Below are 16,330 nucleotides of genomic sequence, written 5' to 3'. Positions count from 1 at the left end.
GGGTTTTTGACTTCCTACAAACGTTCTTATACCTGAAATTAGAAAGTTTTTTTTTAATTACAACATTTAATTTGAACTATTGGCAATGTTTATTAACGTTAAAATATCGCCAAACACAACAAGAAATTGTAGCTGTCGGCATTGACTGTTTACAACGGAACTAACCGAGTGCATCTTTGAGTTCGAAATCGGGGTCGCTGAAAATCTCATCCGCCTAATGGATATAGATGTAATAACACCACTAAGAGGCAACTTATATTTTATCGGTTACATTGGCCTCATTAAGCGTAAAAGCCGATACACATTTACAGCGTATCTCAGTGGCGTAAAAAGGTGAAACGTAATTGCAGGGGGGGGGGGGGTAGGGCAAAGGTCCTCAATATTGGACACCCCCCCCTCCTCGCTCCGCACCCACAGGAGGAGATTAATTCTTTAATTCAACACACAACCATATATACTTTATAAACTTGTTTCATATATCGTTCAGTAGAATCCTTGTACACATTTATAGACAGTGGCGAGGAAACTAATGAAAACGCAAATTGCCATGCGAGCGCCGAAGGTGCGATATTTTGGTGTTTGGGGGACTGAGAAACTCCTACGAGAAAAAAATATACGATTTAGAATGGCTAAGATGAGTTTAACGATGCATTTTGATGATTTTTTGAGCGCCGAAGACGCGAGAATTTGGTGTTTGAGGGATCAGGGGGTCTCCCCCGGGAAGAATATTTACGATTTAGAATGGCTGTGATAAGTTTTACGATATATTATAATGATTTTAAAGCGTTCTTAACATGATACTCTTTTTATTTAAAGTTACCTGCATTTAAAGATGATAATTGTGAATGCCGTCATATCATTATGCAACTCTGCTCGATCTGAACATACCGGCTTCACACCATCGGCACATTGTTGTTTAACACAAAATATAAATGAATTAATTGTCTTGCTAAGTCATATAAACAAATGAATCTTTTAAGAGACATTTTTAAAAAATAGTACGTAGAATCCCTTGATTGACATTTTTAGTCTAGTTCACGAAAATGTGTAGGAGGACCCTTTTTTCTTTCAAATGTGCAATTTTTGAACATTTCAGTCGGCGAAAATGGGGGGGGGAGACATGTATGCCCCCGTCCTGGGAAACGGAGAGGCAATTGTCCCCCCTGAACCCCTCCAACCGCGACCCCCACCTCCCACCCCCGCTTCCTACGCCCCTGTATCTACATTGCCAAGTAAAACAGCATACTTTCTATGAAGCTTTAGATTTTGATGGAAATATGACAAGAAGTGAGAGGTATTTTCATCCGTTCATTATGTATATATTATACATGAATACAGGTGTACGTGCACAATATTAAGCAAACAGTAAGGTATACTTTTGCTTTGAATACATAAAAATACACATAAGATTTAAATATATAATAGGCTGTTTTTGTAAAGTAAATCAGATGGTAAAAAGTTATATAACTAGTGATATGTAGGGGAATGTCCATTAGACGGATAGAGACTATAACTAGGTACATATAGGGAATGTCCATTAGACGGATAGATAATATAAATAAGGATATATAAGGAATTTCTATTAGAAGGATATATATTAAAGCTAGGGCTAAATAAGGAATGTCCATTAGACGGATAAAGACTATAACTAGAGATATATAGGGAATGTCCATTAGACGGATAGACACTATAACTAAGGATATACAATGTATAGGGAATGTCAAATATTGATATTATGATAAAAGAAATACACGTACTTACTTAGTCCGCTAAACATGCCTGTATTATTAGGGTTTCTTCCCCCATTTTGTCCTTATTATAAAGTCTATATACTAGACCAAATTTTTATAAGCCTAATAATATTGGCAGTTTTAGCGGAATAGTACCTTGTTTGTTTGTTTGATTTATTAACGTCCTATTAACAGCTATGGTCATGTAAGGACGGCCTCCCATGTATGCGGTGTGTTGCGTGTATGTTGTGCGAGGTGCGTGTTTTGGGAGACTGCGGTATGTTAGTGTTGTGTCTTCTTGTATAGTGGAACTGTTGCCCTTTTTATAGTGCTATATCACTGAAGCATGCCGCCGAAGACACCAAGCAACACACCCCACCCGGTCACATTATACTGACAACGGGCGAACCAGTCGTCCCACTCCCTGTATGCTGAACGCAAAGCAGGAGCAGAAACTACCACTTTTATAGACTTTGGTGTGTCTCGGCCAGGGGACAGAACCCAGAGCCTTCCTCACAGGGAATAATATCATGATAAATGAAAATAAAATAATGGTAGAAGCAAGTATTAAACCATATAACATAGTAAAAACTCTTCTTTATGGCAGCAAAAATCTGTACAGTATAGGATTATTTACACTTAGAAACTCTTGACAAAACTTCTGCATACGTTTCAACGTTTATTAGATTAACACAGTAATCAGGAACCTGTAGTCGATAAATTTGTGTTTTCAGTCGATAGCAGATATGTCCATTAGACAGATGAGATTTCCTGCGATCGAATGTTTTGAATGTTCACGCGTCGCGCATGCACATATGGCTTGTTTACACTCGCCGAAAGATAATAATATGAAATAGTGACTAGGTCGTTTCTATTTATTTTCAGTTTTTCTCCATTTTGAACAAAATTGTTATACAAACTTAAATTTTGTTATTAACACAAAGCACACAACTTTCACAATTATTTTTTGTCCTATAATTCTTTTTATCTTTTATGATATGACTTTTTAACGATTTAGTCCCTTTAAAGTTATACTTGAATAATTGTTACTTTGACCTTGATGTATTTAGGTTTTTACATCAACTGCGGGGCGCGGGAGATAATGTGACTCTTTGTTCAACTTGAATTTTAACTAAAATTGACATGAAGTTTTCTTTACGTTAATTCGATCATATTTCCATGTCAATTGACAAAAGCATTTTATGTGAAATCAGGTCAAACTCTTTGCCATCCTCGGTACTCCAGGGATTACTATTACTTTCGTTATATTCACTCCCGTCCTCGATCGATGCTTGGTATGAAATTAGCATGAAAATGTCCTATAAAATACAATATAAATGTCACTAGGTATTCAGAAACATCGGAAAACAACCAGCTTATATGGCCCAGCTTGATTAATTATCTTAGAGAATATCAATTTCGTGTTAAGGCGTTTATGTAACTATAACGTGCATAACAGTCGTATATGTGCAGTAAGTATATGGAGCTGTGGTATGTTCCTTTCGAACATTTGAGATTCACTAGTGCTTTATGGCTTTGTCTAATGTCCAATTGCCTGCTATAGTCATTGTGCAGTATGTTGTGCATGGTGATTGTCAAGTATGTTTTAGGAGGCTGCGGTATGTTCGTGTCTTGTCACATATTAAAGTGCTATCTCACTGAGGCATATCACCAAGTCATCAAACCACACACATCACTCGGTCATATTAAACTGATAACGCACAAACCAGTCGTCCCACTCCTATGAAGCGCTCTAATCATGAACAGAAATTATCATTGTTATAAAAGATGTGTCGCGGCAAGGAGATAGGATCCATAGCCTTCCGCAACCCATGGTACTGAAAGTCGACTCAAGTGATTTACATGATCCAGGGCTTACTAACACTACTGTTATATCCACTCATATAATATTATAACAAAACTGAAGGTTCTTCGCGCAACATGAGACAGTTGAGTTCGGCCTTTGCTGTACACAAACAGAATTTTTTAGGCCAAAAAAGTATATACGTCGTTTTAGGGTTACATTGGCAAAAAATAGGGTCGGTAGGTCGCGATTTTTTTAGTGTATTTCACTCTAAAGAAATGGCCGGAACCGGAGTCTGAGATCGAAATCCCAACTTTGATTGTTTTTGTGTGTGTGTGTTTTTTGTTTTTTTAATAGGGTCGGAGATAAAAAAGGGTCGATCGGGAAATTCTAAACAGACATATTAATTGTTTGGCCTTATTCCAAAACAATATATGGTACAATAGTGGGTATGGCCTTGGGCGTGGCTCCTTTCTTCAAAGACGTGGTATGTAATTGACTAGGTTGTTTCCTCCTAAAATGCCTCATAGTTTTACTATGACATACGCGTGGGGATAAAACTTGTTTGTTCGAGTTTTACGGCCCATCGACAACTAAGGTCATTTAGGGCCAAACTACAAGTCATGCATTAATATCAGGATAAAAGATCAGGTTAAGAAAAGGTAGGTAAGGACTAAAACACAGATTGTAAACGTTTATTTGATAAAAAAAAGGTTTGCATGGGATAAAATAGTTTTGGCTAAAACACACGAGAAAACTCATGCACAAAGTTGATAAAACAATGAAATGTTCAGTTGATACGATGATATGATGAGAAAACGTTCATACCGATTTCTTTGAGATAATTAAAAATACGATCATGTCTCGGGCATGAAACAAAGTGTACATGTCGGAGACATCGTAGTACTTATCTCGTATGTGCTTAAAATCAATTCAGTGCACTAAAATATGTTCCACTGTGAGAGCAGAATCACATGCATGGCATAACCACAGTGATTATAACCCTTTGAGTTCGGATGATGCACTGAATTAAACGGCTCTGCTCTAGTTTATACCAATATCCAGTAAGACATCACAAACCGCAGCTTTTGCTAACAACAGACATGAAAAAATAGCGTATACACAAATATACCTGAACATGCGGCGCTGCAGATTTTACATGTGTTTCGCCATATATCACTGTTTGGTTTGTCAATCATTGGGTATGCTACTTTTTGTTGAGTGATACCTGAACATGCGCACATGGAGTGATGATTAGATAGCTTGGTGGAGCCTAATAAATTGCGCGTGTCTGTCTATCCAACCAAACCACGCGGACGTCTGATCTTGATCTGACATACGTGAGAAATTGCCTGTTTGTTAAATGTTTTATTAATTAATGTCCTATAAACAGACATGTGTGTAGCGTGTGCGTTGTGAGAGGTAAGTATTTTGGGAAGACAATATACTTTCTTGAAAATTCAATCATAATTATGATTGATACAGACACATTTCTGTCAGTGATGATATTTTACGTTTCAGGTGACCTCAAAATAGAGGACTAGGTTTTTAACGATACAGATGCTGACGACAGTGCACCCGAACCAGATGGGTGTACAAAAGTGTTTTCAAAACAGTTTACTATGCTGCAAAAGAAATGATTCCTACTGAAAAAAATACTCCCTACTTGATTTACAAAGGTTAAATGGAATACACATTTCAATGAGAGACTTAAGTTGGACACTATTAGAAAAATTCAAGAAACAGATCTAGGATTCCAAAGTATCTTCGATAATGATAGGTGAAAGTCATTTTTTTTAATTATGTACTCTACATTTCAATATTTGAGTGTAATATGTGAGATACATAAGGGGCGTGTATTGGGTTGAATACGGTCTATTGTTAATCATAAATACATAAACATATACGTAAAGTGTGTTGGGAGTATGGTATGTGATGCTTGATTTGATGTGTATTATTTTTACCTGAGGAAGTAGCAGACTGGCAAAAATGATATTTGTGTTTAGTTAAACTTTTAAAAAGTCTGAAATCTATCTGCAGAATATTTAATTCAAGATCTCAAAGGAATTTACTTCATTTACAGTTTCATTATATTTCTTAAATAGTATTGTTTATGGAAACTACTCAAAATGTGGAACATATTTAAAACTTTTGGACTTAAGCATTAGAGATTAAATATTTACTTTTTAATGACGAATAAAAATTGATGACAATATGTTAGGTTTTGAATTTTTTACCCATTGAATGGAGATTGAACAATGGTACCCGTTTGTATTCATGCTTTTATCACAGTTCAAGATGGTGGACGGAACTAAGTACAGAGACTTCGTCCAAAAGATAATAAATTATGATTACTTTCCAGATTCATGTTTTCAGAAAATGTATACGAGATATAGAAATTTATATTATCCACAATATGAAAACAAAATTTTTAGATATAGTATGTTCTTTTAACACATATCTTCAAAATATTACTACTTCATAGAATTTCACTTTCATTTGCAAGCAACCTTAGAGTGCAAATGCTTAAAATTTCCTTGGATTCTGGTGGAATGTTTTGCTGGTGAAGTCCTTATTGTCGATAAGAACAACACAGAATCTCATTGGAAGATGCTGTACAATGGAATATATCATCATCTGTTCATTTCTTGCGATGAGTTGCTTTCTTTTTAGCTGGAACCTCCTCCTCGCCTTCCTCTGGCTCGGGAGAGGGGGAGGTGAGATGTGTGGGGAAATTTATAGTCGTCCGGACATCTCCAATATGCCTTCTATCTGTTGGAGTCGGTTAAGCTGTGCTGTCCTCTCACCGCGTACCGATGCACCAACCTTCATAAAGCGAGCCTTTACATCCACTGCCTGTGAAAAGGAATGAACACATGATTGATTATAATGGCAACAATAATTGGAATAATTCCCATATCACGAGATACCCGATAACGTTTGTGTGGTACTAGTATCTCTAGCAGTAATGGAACATAGTCCTTTGTAATATTCCCGCTGAAATGACGTTAGCGCGGGATATCATCTTTTAACGTCATTCCATCACTAATAGAAACAATAGTCCCACACAAACAATATCGAGTATCACGTGGAATGGGAAATATTCCTACTGAAATATCCATAATTGTTTTATCTAAACAAACTCAAATATACTTACTCAGTGGTAAAATGTTTTATCAATATTTATATAGGGTACAGTATATCTAGACTATCCTGTTGCACTTTCAGAGTGATCTGCCCATGTTAATTGTTTGTAACGTCATCAATTTGTCAGCATTACATATTATTTTCAGAGAATATGATGTAATTTTCACTTGAACACTAATGAAATAACAAAACAGGGGTTTCAAGCTCCCAAAATGACGCAAGTACATGTAGTACAATTTACCATCTATTAGTCCCACCATCCGGTGATTATGACGTCTTGAAACTAGGTTAAATAATGACGTGCTTCATAATCACATTTGTTTGTTTGTTTGATTTATTAAACGTCCTATTTAACAGCAGGTAGCCCGCTGAATGGTCATGTAAGGACGGAAGCTGCCCTCCCATGCTATGCGGATGTGTGTGCGTGTATGTTGTGCGATGGTGAGTGTACTTGGAGACTGCGGTATGTTTGTGTTGTGACTTCTTGTATAAGTGGACACTGTTTGCCCTTTTTATAGTTGCGTATATCACTGAAGCATGCCTGCGAAGACACCAAGCAACACACCCCACCCGGTCACATTATCAGTCAATAATGACAACGGTTCGTAACCACGTCGTCCCGACTCCCTGTATGCCTGAACGTTCGCTAAGACAGGAGGCAGAAACTACCACTTTTATAGACTTTGGTGTGTCTCGGCCAGGGGACAGAACCCAGAGCCTTCCTCACAGGGGCTGAACGCTCTATAGGCAAAAGTCAAATAACATGATTGTGGGACTAATCGACAGTAAATTGTACTTTACTCACGTTGTTTTGGGATCTCTAAACCCCCGTATTGATACCTACCTACTGTAGTATATATTATCTAGATAATATTTTATTAATTGTAGGCGGAAGAATCATTTGTAATATGTATACAATATTACATGCAATACCTGTCTCGCTACACACCACACTTGTTCTTCGGCACTGTACCTTCCGGTACCTTCCCTCCTCATTCTATTATCTTTCTGTAGTATGCCCCCTTTGAAATTAAATTACAGTTTAGGAATTCGTTTTACATGAACACAATTACTAGATATTGCCTTTTAACGAAATTAGTGTTTATTAACAATGTTTTATCAAGTCTCGCAAGGTCTCGTTAACGTGGTTTACTGTCGTTCGAGTCTCTCGGACTTTTTCATGTATAGTAGATATGTAAACAAATGGGGAGCATGTTGTGATTTCCCCTGGGACACAACAACTCTACGATAGGGTAGGTAGCATCCAATCGTTTAAAGACTTGCTCCAACCTCTGATATGTATATAGGAAATTCAAAGCAAAGTGTCACTTTCAAATAATTTTCGGCAGTGCCTGAATCGGAACCCGCTTGATTCGTCAGTGAATATTCGGATTCAAATACTTTCTGTTTTTTGGAAAACATATCGGCCTATATATTCTCATGCAGAAAATTTTATGGTATCAATTGTTCATCTGAACTATTGTCACACATCTCTATATCTCTAGCTGTTAAATTTTGCGAATCATAATATCACACTGACGATCAAATTAAAAATTTTGAAAAATTACAAAATTGCGATGGAAAAGAAAACACTTTAATTCTTTTAATATTTCCAAATTGGACGTATCTATGGACAACTTTCATAGTTCCATTCATGGAGGGATGGATGAGCATCATGAAAAACGTCTCAAATCTTCTGAAGAGTCATGCATTTGTTTTGCCATTTCTACTAGGAATGTGAGGCCTTTTGTGACTGGCTGTTTTTTTTGTGGTCAATTCCAAGTCAGTAACATTATTCAGTCAACTTTAGAAAGAACATAAACTCAACTTTAATTCGGCCTGATTTTGGAACAAATACTAATCATGGATTCCTCTGATATGAACGCGGAAATGAAAAAAGTGGAGATCTGGGCAACACAGAAAAAAACAACAACTGAGGATTCACTAAATTTACTCTTCCATTTGGGTTTTTGTTCAATGGAGGCCCTCTCATGCCTTACTTCAGAGGACCTGGCCAAGTCCAAGATCTGGCCAAGTCCGAGATCCCTGAAGGACAGGTCAAACTCATTGTCAAAGCTGTGAAACAAACTTTTTCGACGGATCCGGTAGAGGCAGTACAACGTAGAGCAGAAGGAGCCACAGGCGGCTCCACACCCCAGGTCCAGGAATCGGCTACAATCAGATGACACTTCCCATTATGATAGGACATGATGTTGATTCTACCTTCATAGAGGAGCTAACCGTATCACGACTGGGAAGCCTGGTTGAAAAATAAACTTGATGAAACACTGCAAGTGTAGGGGTTTAACATGATCAGGAACCACAGTGTTACATGTAAATATCACCACTTTCAGGCCACGTTTGACATAAACAATTTTAGATATCACAGATTATGTTAGTGGGGTATATGCAGATTAATTGTGTCATAAATAAGAGTGGGTCTTCTATTATTTATTTATAAGCTGGGCCCCCAAAAAACCTAAATTTGAATAAATATGTATCTCTGTCACAAATGGTCCCATGCAAATTAGGCTATATTACATAAAATTTGTGTTGGATTGAATCGCTCCTGTTTCCAAAGACTCACATTTTAAGGATTACCTTATCACACAGCAATCAATGGGATTAATATCGTTTACAAAATTCAACACACGATTCGATATCTGTCTTCCTATATGATAGGGAATACAGACGTCTCCAACATGTCCACAAGTTCTGTTGGGGCAGCGCTGTCTCTCACCTATCGGACGAATTTTTGCGCCTCAGACCATATCAGTCATCAAATTCTCAGTCTGCAAAACAGAGGGAAAAACCTTTGGCCCCCGGTACTGAACAGAAATTTGCTAATTTTACACCCCAAGGGAAGGAAATATGCAAAAGATTTAATTCTAAAGGGGTGTGTCAGGCACATCAGTGTCGATACGGGCATGTTTGTTCAATACTATTCAATACCAGCATGTTTTGCGTCTCATGCTAGAGGAAACCATAGTTTAAAAAAACCAAGTGTAGCTAAGCAATCTAAGCCCTCTGCTTGTTTGAACATAAAGGCCTGGGAGAATGAATTAGGCAATGATTTTGAAGTCTTACATCTTAAATGGAATTAGGAATGGTTTTGATATTATTGATCCTGTATCTAGTCCTGCCAGAGCTTATCCAAACAATAGGCCCAAGGGCCTTAACGGTCATCTGACTCATGGCACAAAACAACAAAGTCACAGTATAAAGTATTGACGATTAATATAAACAATACAAGAAACTCCTTGGTTGAATATGTAAGTTTCTGAAAAAGGTAAATGTCATTTGTTTAACAAACTTGGTAGCCCTTCATCCATATATGGTTGTAACCCATTCAAGGATTAATATAAGGAGGAGTCGGATTTTAAAGCCAAATTTCAGCAAAGCTCCCATTTTGGACCACCATAAACCCCTATGAAACCTTAAAACAGGAAGTGGGCCAGCGGCCATCTTGGAATACCAAAATCTTAACGATAATGTTTGCATGTTGTTCGGCATCAATTAAAACCCCTAAAGACCAATTTTCATTGAGATCGGAGACCGAAACCTGAAAACAGGAAATGGGCCAGCTAAAATTAAGAAAATTAGCCCTTTTGGGGCCCCACCCCTCAGCCCCTAGGGGTCGGACCAGGCTCATTTATATAAAATATGATTGTCCTTCCCCAATGATGTTTCACACCAAATATGGATGAAATCCATCCAAGGATGAAGGAGGAGTAGGCTTTTGTATAAATAGTCTTATGCACGACGGCGGACAAAACACGATGGCAACAGGTCATCCTGACCTTCGGTCAGATGACCTAAAAATTACCCATCAGCTAGACCCTCAAGTCCTTTAAGTTTTGACCGAAATTGAGAATGGTAATTATGTTAAAGTGCCCTTTACACCCAAGATAGTCAGTCCTTTAGGGGTCATATCAAAGCCTGATGGAGGTTTCCGACTGATACATGACTGTAGGGATTAGCAGTGAATGATTATGCTGAAAACATTCCTAATTATAAGTACAGCACAGTTTGATAAATTAACGTCCTATTAACAGCTATGGTCACATTATACTGACAACAGGCGAACCAGTCGTCCCAATCCCTGTATGCTGAGCGTCAAACGTAGTGATAATAAGGATATGTATTTTAATCAGATTGCGAATACGGCTTACACTCTTCATGTATATCTCTCATTCAACAAATGTATTATATTGTCTCACTCATCTATACTGTATCTCATCAAGTATCTGCTCAAGAGATCGATGTTGAAGACACCAATCAATGGTTGGTCTATCCAACATATCGGTTGGTTTCTCAGGCCACGTGACCACCGCTAGTATCAAGTATTTTGCTGACTTTCAGTTTCAATATAACTTAAAGTGAATAGTCGGGCAAAGAAAACCAGTCTAAATGCGTACATTGGCCTTCAAAAAGTTCTCACATATTAATACGACGGTCAAGTTCTGCTTACGTTTTTTTTGTTTGTTTGATTAATTAACGTCCTATTAACAGCTATGGTCATGTAAGGACGGCCTCCCATGTATGCGGTGTGTTGCGTGCATGTTGTGCGAGGTGCGTGTTTTGGGAGACTGCGGTATATTCATGTTGTGTCTTCTTGTATAGTGGAACTTTTGCCCTTTTTATAGTGCTATATCACTGAGGCATGCTGCCGAAGACACCAAGCAACACACCCCACCCGGTCACATTATACTGACAACGGGCGAACCAGTCGTCCTACTCCCTTGTTGCTGAGCGCTAAGCAGGAGCAGAAACTACCACTTTTACAGACTTTGGTGTGTGTCGGCCAGGGGAAAGAACCCAGAGCCTTCCTCACAGGGGCGAACGCTCAACTCAAGGCCAAAAGTGAGGCGGTGCCAAGGGAGGCATTAGGAAGGATAAAGTCAGTTAGGAAGAATAGAAAAGATAAGGTCCTAAATTTAGTCGCCTTTTACGATCATGCAATAGGGGCAGCAGGTACAATTCTAACGCCCTACCTGCAGGGCCGTCAAGTTCTGCTTACGTTTCCCAGTTTTGACCATTAAAGTAAAGGAAAGTTGAAAGCATTGAAAGCAAGGCTGCGTGGAAATGTAACCACGGACATAGTCAGCCGGGAGGACAGTTTAGGATTCCTATACTTTAAATTAATTTCTTCGTACGCAGACAGATTTTGGCGAGAGATTTTATTTTTCTATTTCATAAGAAATTATACTGGATATATTCACACCATTTTTACCGACTTTAGCCATCCTTGCCCGACTGTTCACTTTAATATAACACTTGAAATGGAGTATCAAACTTTGAAGACACCAAATGTGCACCGAATCGCCGTAGTGAAACGAAGGGAAGTAACTATTATTTTTTTTTCTCCACATCTCGAGAATAAGTTTAAGTATAGGGTAGGGATTTCATATTCGATAACTGAAGCAGACGCGACTAACTTTAGGATCTTATCTTTTCTTTTCTTCCTAACTGACTTGATCTTTCCTAATGCCTTCCTTGGCACCACCTTTGGCCTTGTGTTGAGCGTTCGCCCCTGTGAGGAAGGCTCTGGGTTCTGTCCCCTGGCCGAGACACACCAAAGTCTATAAAAGTGGTAGTTTCTGCTCCTGCTTGGCGCTCAGCATACAGGGAGTGGGTCGACTGTTTCGCCTGTTGTCAGTATAATGTGGCCGGGTGGGGTGTGTTGCTTGGTGTCTTCGGCGGCATGCTTCAGTGATATAGCACTATAAAAAGGGCAATAGTTCCACTATACAAGAAGACACAACATGAATATACCGCAGTCTCCCAGAACACGCACCTCGCACAACATACATGCAGCACACCACATACATGGGAGGCCGTCCTTACATGACCATAGCTGTTAATAGGACGTAAATTAATCAAACAAAGATCATGTGTATTACGCATGTTTAACACACGTATTACATACGTTTCGTTCGTACGTTTTACATGTGTGGTCCTTAACATGCGTTTTACAACGTATGTAAAACGTGTATGCACTTTTTCCTGTGTAATGGCGGCAAAAGTTTTGGAAGATTTTGTCACCAGGTGCTAATAAATTGGAATAATTGAACCAATCAGATTGCTGGGATTGTTGTTAATTTCCATGGCATCAAGTTTTGCCGTGCTGTAAAACACATACATCATCATCAACACCACACACACCTTTACAACTTGATCTGGGTCCTGCAAAATAATTCTTTCAAGCTTTTATTAGATGTTATACCCTGGAATGGCTTAGATAATTTCAATACAAAATAATTGGCTTCATATAAATGTAATACAGTTGCTTAAATCACAAATGCCTCCCACAATAACTACTGAAACATACAGGTATATGGCACAAAGGTTTAATTAGTGTTGATTTAATTTTTCGTATCTTTTTCGAGTTTTTTTGGAACAGAATAGAAAATGGAACTGTTAGTCTGGAGCTCGAACACAGTACTAGTTCCGCTGAACACTAGTCGGATCAATGATCTACCAATTCAGATACCTGGTCGCTGTTGATCGACCAAGTCCAAACAAGCTACACTTTTTTGTACAGCTTATAATCCACGATTCATATATCTTTTTGCATAAATTGATTGGCTGCAGAGAATACTGCCCAAACTAAATTTACAACAAAGTAAACATCATCATGCGTTTCGTAAGACATTACGATAGACTAAGATAATTTGAGGCCAATAGCAGACTCAGGGGCAATTCACGAGGCACTCTTATAGTTGAAGCTATAATTATAATAGCTATAACGGCAGACCATTGTTACTGAACTAAATAAATTACGGCATGAATAACAAATCCAATCTTTCATGACCAGGGAAGGACGGACTTTTTTGAAAAAAGACTCGGTCCTCAAAAAACATCCAAATCTGATATTGCAAATGTAGTCCCCGGCTATGTAATTGAACCTAGACATTGTCAGTTAATTAAAGGATAATGAAAACCCTTCATATTTTGTTTGTTTGATTAATCAACGTCCTATTAACAGCTATGGTCATGTAAGGACAGCCTCCCATGCATGCTGTGTGTTTGTTGTGCGAGACTGCGGTATATTCATGTTGTGTCTTCTTGTATAGTTCGCCCTGCAGGTAGGGCGTTAGAATTGTACCTGCTGCCCCTATTGCATGATCGTAAAAAGACTATCTTTCCTAATGCCTCCCTTGGCACCGCCTCACTTTTGGCCTCGAGTTGAGCGTTCGCCCCTGTGAGGAAGGTTTGGGTTCTGTCCCCTGGCCGAGACGAACCAAATTCTATAAAAATGGTAGTTTCTGCTCCTGCTTAGCGCTCAGCATACAGGGAGTGGGACGACTGGTTCGCCCGTTGTCAGTATAAAAATGGCAACAATTCCATTATACAAGAAGACACAACATGAATATACCGCAGTCTCCCAAAACCCGCACCTCCCACAACATACCGCATGCATGGGAGGCCATCCTTACATGACCATAGCTTTTAATAGGACGTTAATTAATCAAATAAACAAACAAATCTTGTATAGTGGAACTGTTGCCCTTTTTATAGTGCTATATCACAGAAGCATGCGGCCCACTCCCTGTATGCTCAGCGCTAAGCAGAAGAAACTTCCACTTTTAGAGACTTTGGCGTGTCGCGGCCAGGGGACAGAACCCAGAATTGTTTGTTTGATTATTTTAACGTCCTATTAACAGCCAGGGTCATGTAAGGACGGCCTCCCATATATGTGTTGTATTGCGTGTATGTTAAGCGTGGTGCGTGTTTTGGGAGACTGTGGTATATTCATGTTGTCTTCTTGTATAGTGGAACTGTTGCCCTTTTTATAGTGCTATATAACTGAAGTATACCGCCAAAGACACCAAGCAACACACCAAACCCGGTCACATATACTGACAACGGGCGAATCAGTCGTCTCACTGCCTGTATGCTGAGCGCTATGCAGGGCAGAAACTACCACTTTTATAGACTTGGCGTATCTCGGCTTGGGGACAGAAGGGCGTTAGAATTGTACCTGCTGCCCCTATTGCATGATCGTAAAAGGCGACTAAATTTAGGATCTTATCTTTTCTCTTCTTCCTAACTGACTTTATCTTTCCTAATGCCTCCCTTGGCACCGCCTCACTTTTGGCCTTGAGTTGGGCGTTCGCCCCTGTGAGGAAGGCTCTGGGTTCTGTCCCCTGGCCGAGACACACCAAAGTCTATAAAAGTGGGACGACTGGTTCGCCCGTTGTCAGTATAATGTGACCGGGTGGGGTGTGTTGCTTGGTGTCTTCGGCAGCATGCTTCAGTGATATAGCACTATAAAAAGGGCAACAGTTCCACTATACAAGAAGACACAACACAAATATACCGCAGTCTCCCAGTACACTCACCTCGCACAACATACACGCAACACACCGCATACATGGGAGGCCGTCCTTACATGACTATAGCTGTTAATAGGACGTAAATAAATCAAACAAACAAACAAACAAAAGGGGACAGCAGTTAGAATTGTTTGATTATTTGAACGTCCTATTAACAGCCAGGGTCATGTAAGGATGGCCTCCCATTTATGCAGTGTGTAGCGTGTGTGAAGTGTGAGATGCATGGTTTGGGAGACTGAAGTATGTTCGTGTTGTGTCTTCTTGCATAGTGGAACTGTTGCCCTTTTTATAGTGCTATATCACTGAAGCATGTCACCGAAGACATCAAGCAACACACCCCTTCCGGTCACATTACCAGAAACTAATGATTTTTTTTCAGTTTTTTTTGTGATACAGAATGTCGTCCCTCCAAGGTTGTTCCTTTGTGCATCATGCAATAAAACTTACCCTCAGATGAAGAGACCAACATATCAGGGACAAACATGGGGAACAACTGAAATGCCCCTACAGTAATTGCAAATATACAGCACAGAGACCTGCGCATATGCAGCTGCTTGTAGCCAGGAGACACAAGGTGCTCCAGAGCCCAGCTGACATCCCCCGACATTTTAATGTAAGGAGTGTGGTTCACAAGGTGAAGAGGGACAGGAGCCAATTGGCAAAGGACCAGGAGGAGCAAATAGGGAAAAACTGTAATGTGACCCTCGTACAACATACACACAACACACATGGGAGGCCGTCCTTACATGACCATAGCTGTTAATAGGAAGTTAATTAATCAAACAAACAAAATCGTGAAGGGTTTTCATTATCGTTTAATTAACTGACAATGTCTACTTGTCTAGGTGCAAACACGTAGCCGGGGACTACATTTGAAAAATCAGATTTTGATATTTTTGAGAGACCCGAGACTTTTTTCGAAAAAAAATCCGTCCTAACCTAGTCATGAAAGATTGGATTTGTTATTCATGCCGTAATTTATTAAGTTCATTAACGATGGTCTGCCTTCCTCACAGGGGAGAACGCAAGGCCAAAAGTGAGGCGGTAGGAAGGATGAAGTCAGTTAGGAAGAAGGGAAAAGATAAGATCCTAAATTTAGTCGCCTTTTACGATCATAAAATAGGGGCAGCAGGTACAATTCTAACGCCCTACCTGCAAGGTTTTGTTTGTTTGTTTGATAAATTAACGTCCTATTAACAGCTATGGTCATGTAAGGACGGCCTTCCATGTATGCGTAGTGTTGCGTGTATGTTGTGCGAGGTGCGTGTTTCGGGAGACTGCGGTATATTCATGTTGTGTCTTCTTGTATA

Source organism: Argopecten irradians, chromosome 15 (assembly GCF_041381155.1).
Source record: "Argopecten irradians isolate NY chromosome 15, Ai_NY, whole genome shotgun sequence".
In the NCBI taxonomy this organism is placed as follows: Eukaryota; Metazoa; Mollusca; class Bivalvia; order Pectinida; family Pectinidae; genus Argopecten; species Argopecten irradians.
This window is presented reverse-complemented; position numbering follows the sequence as displayed.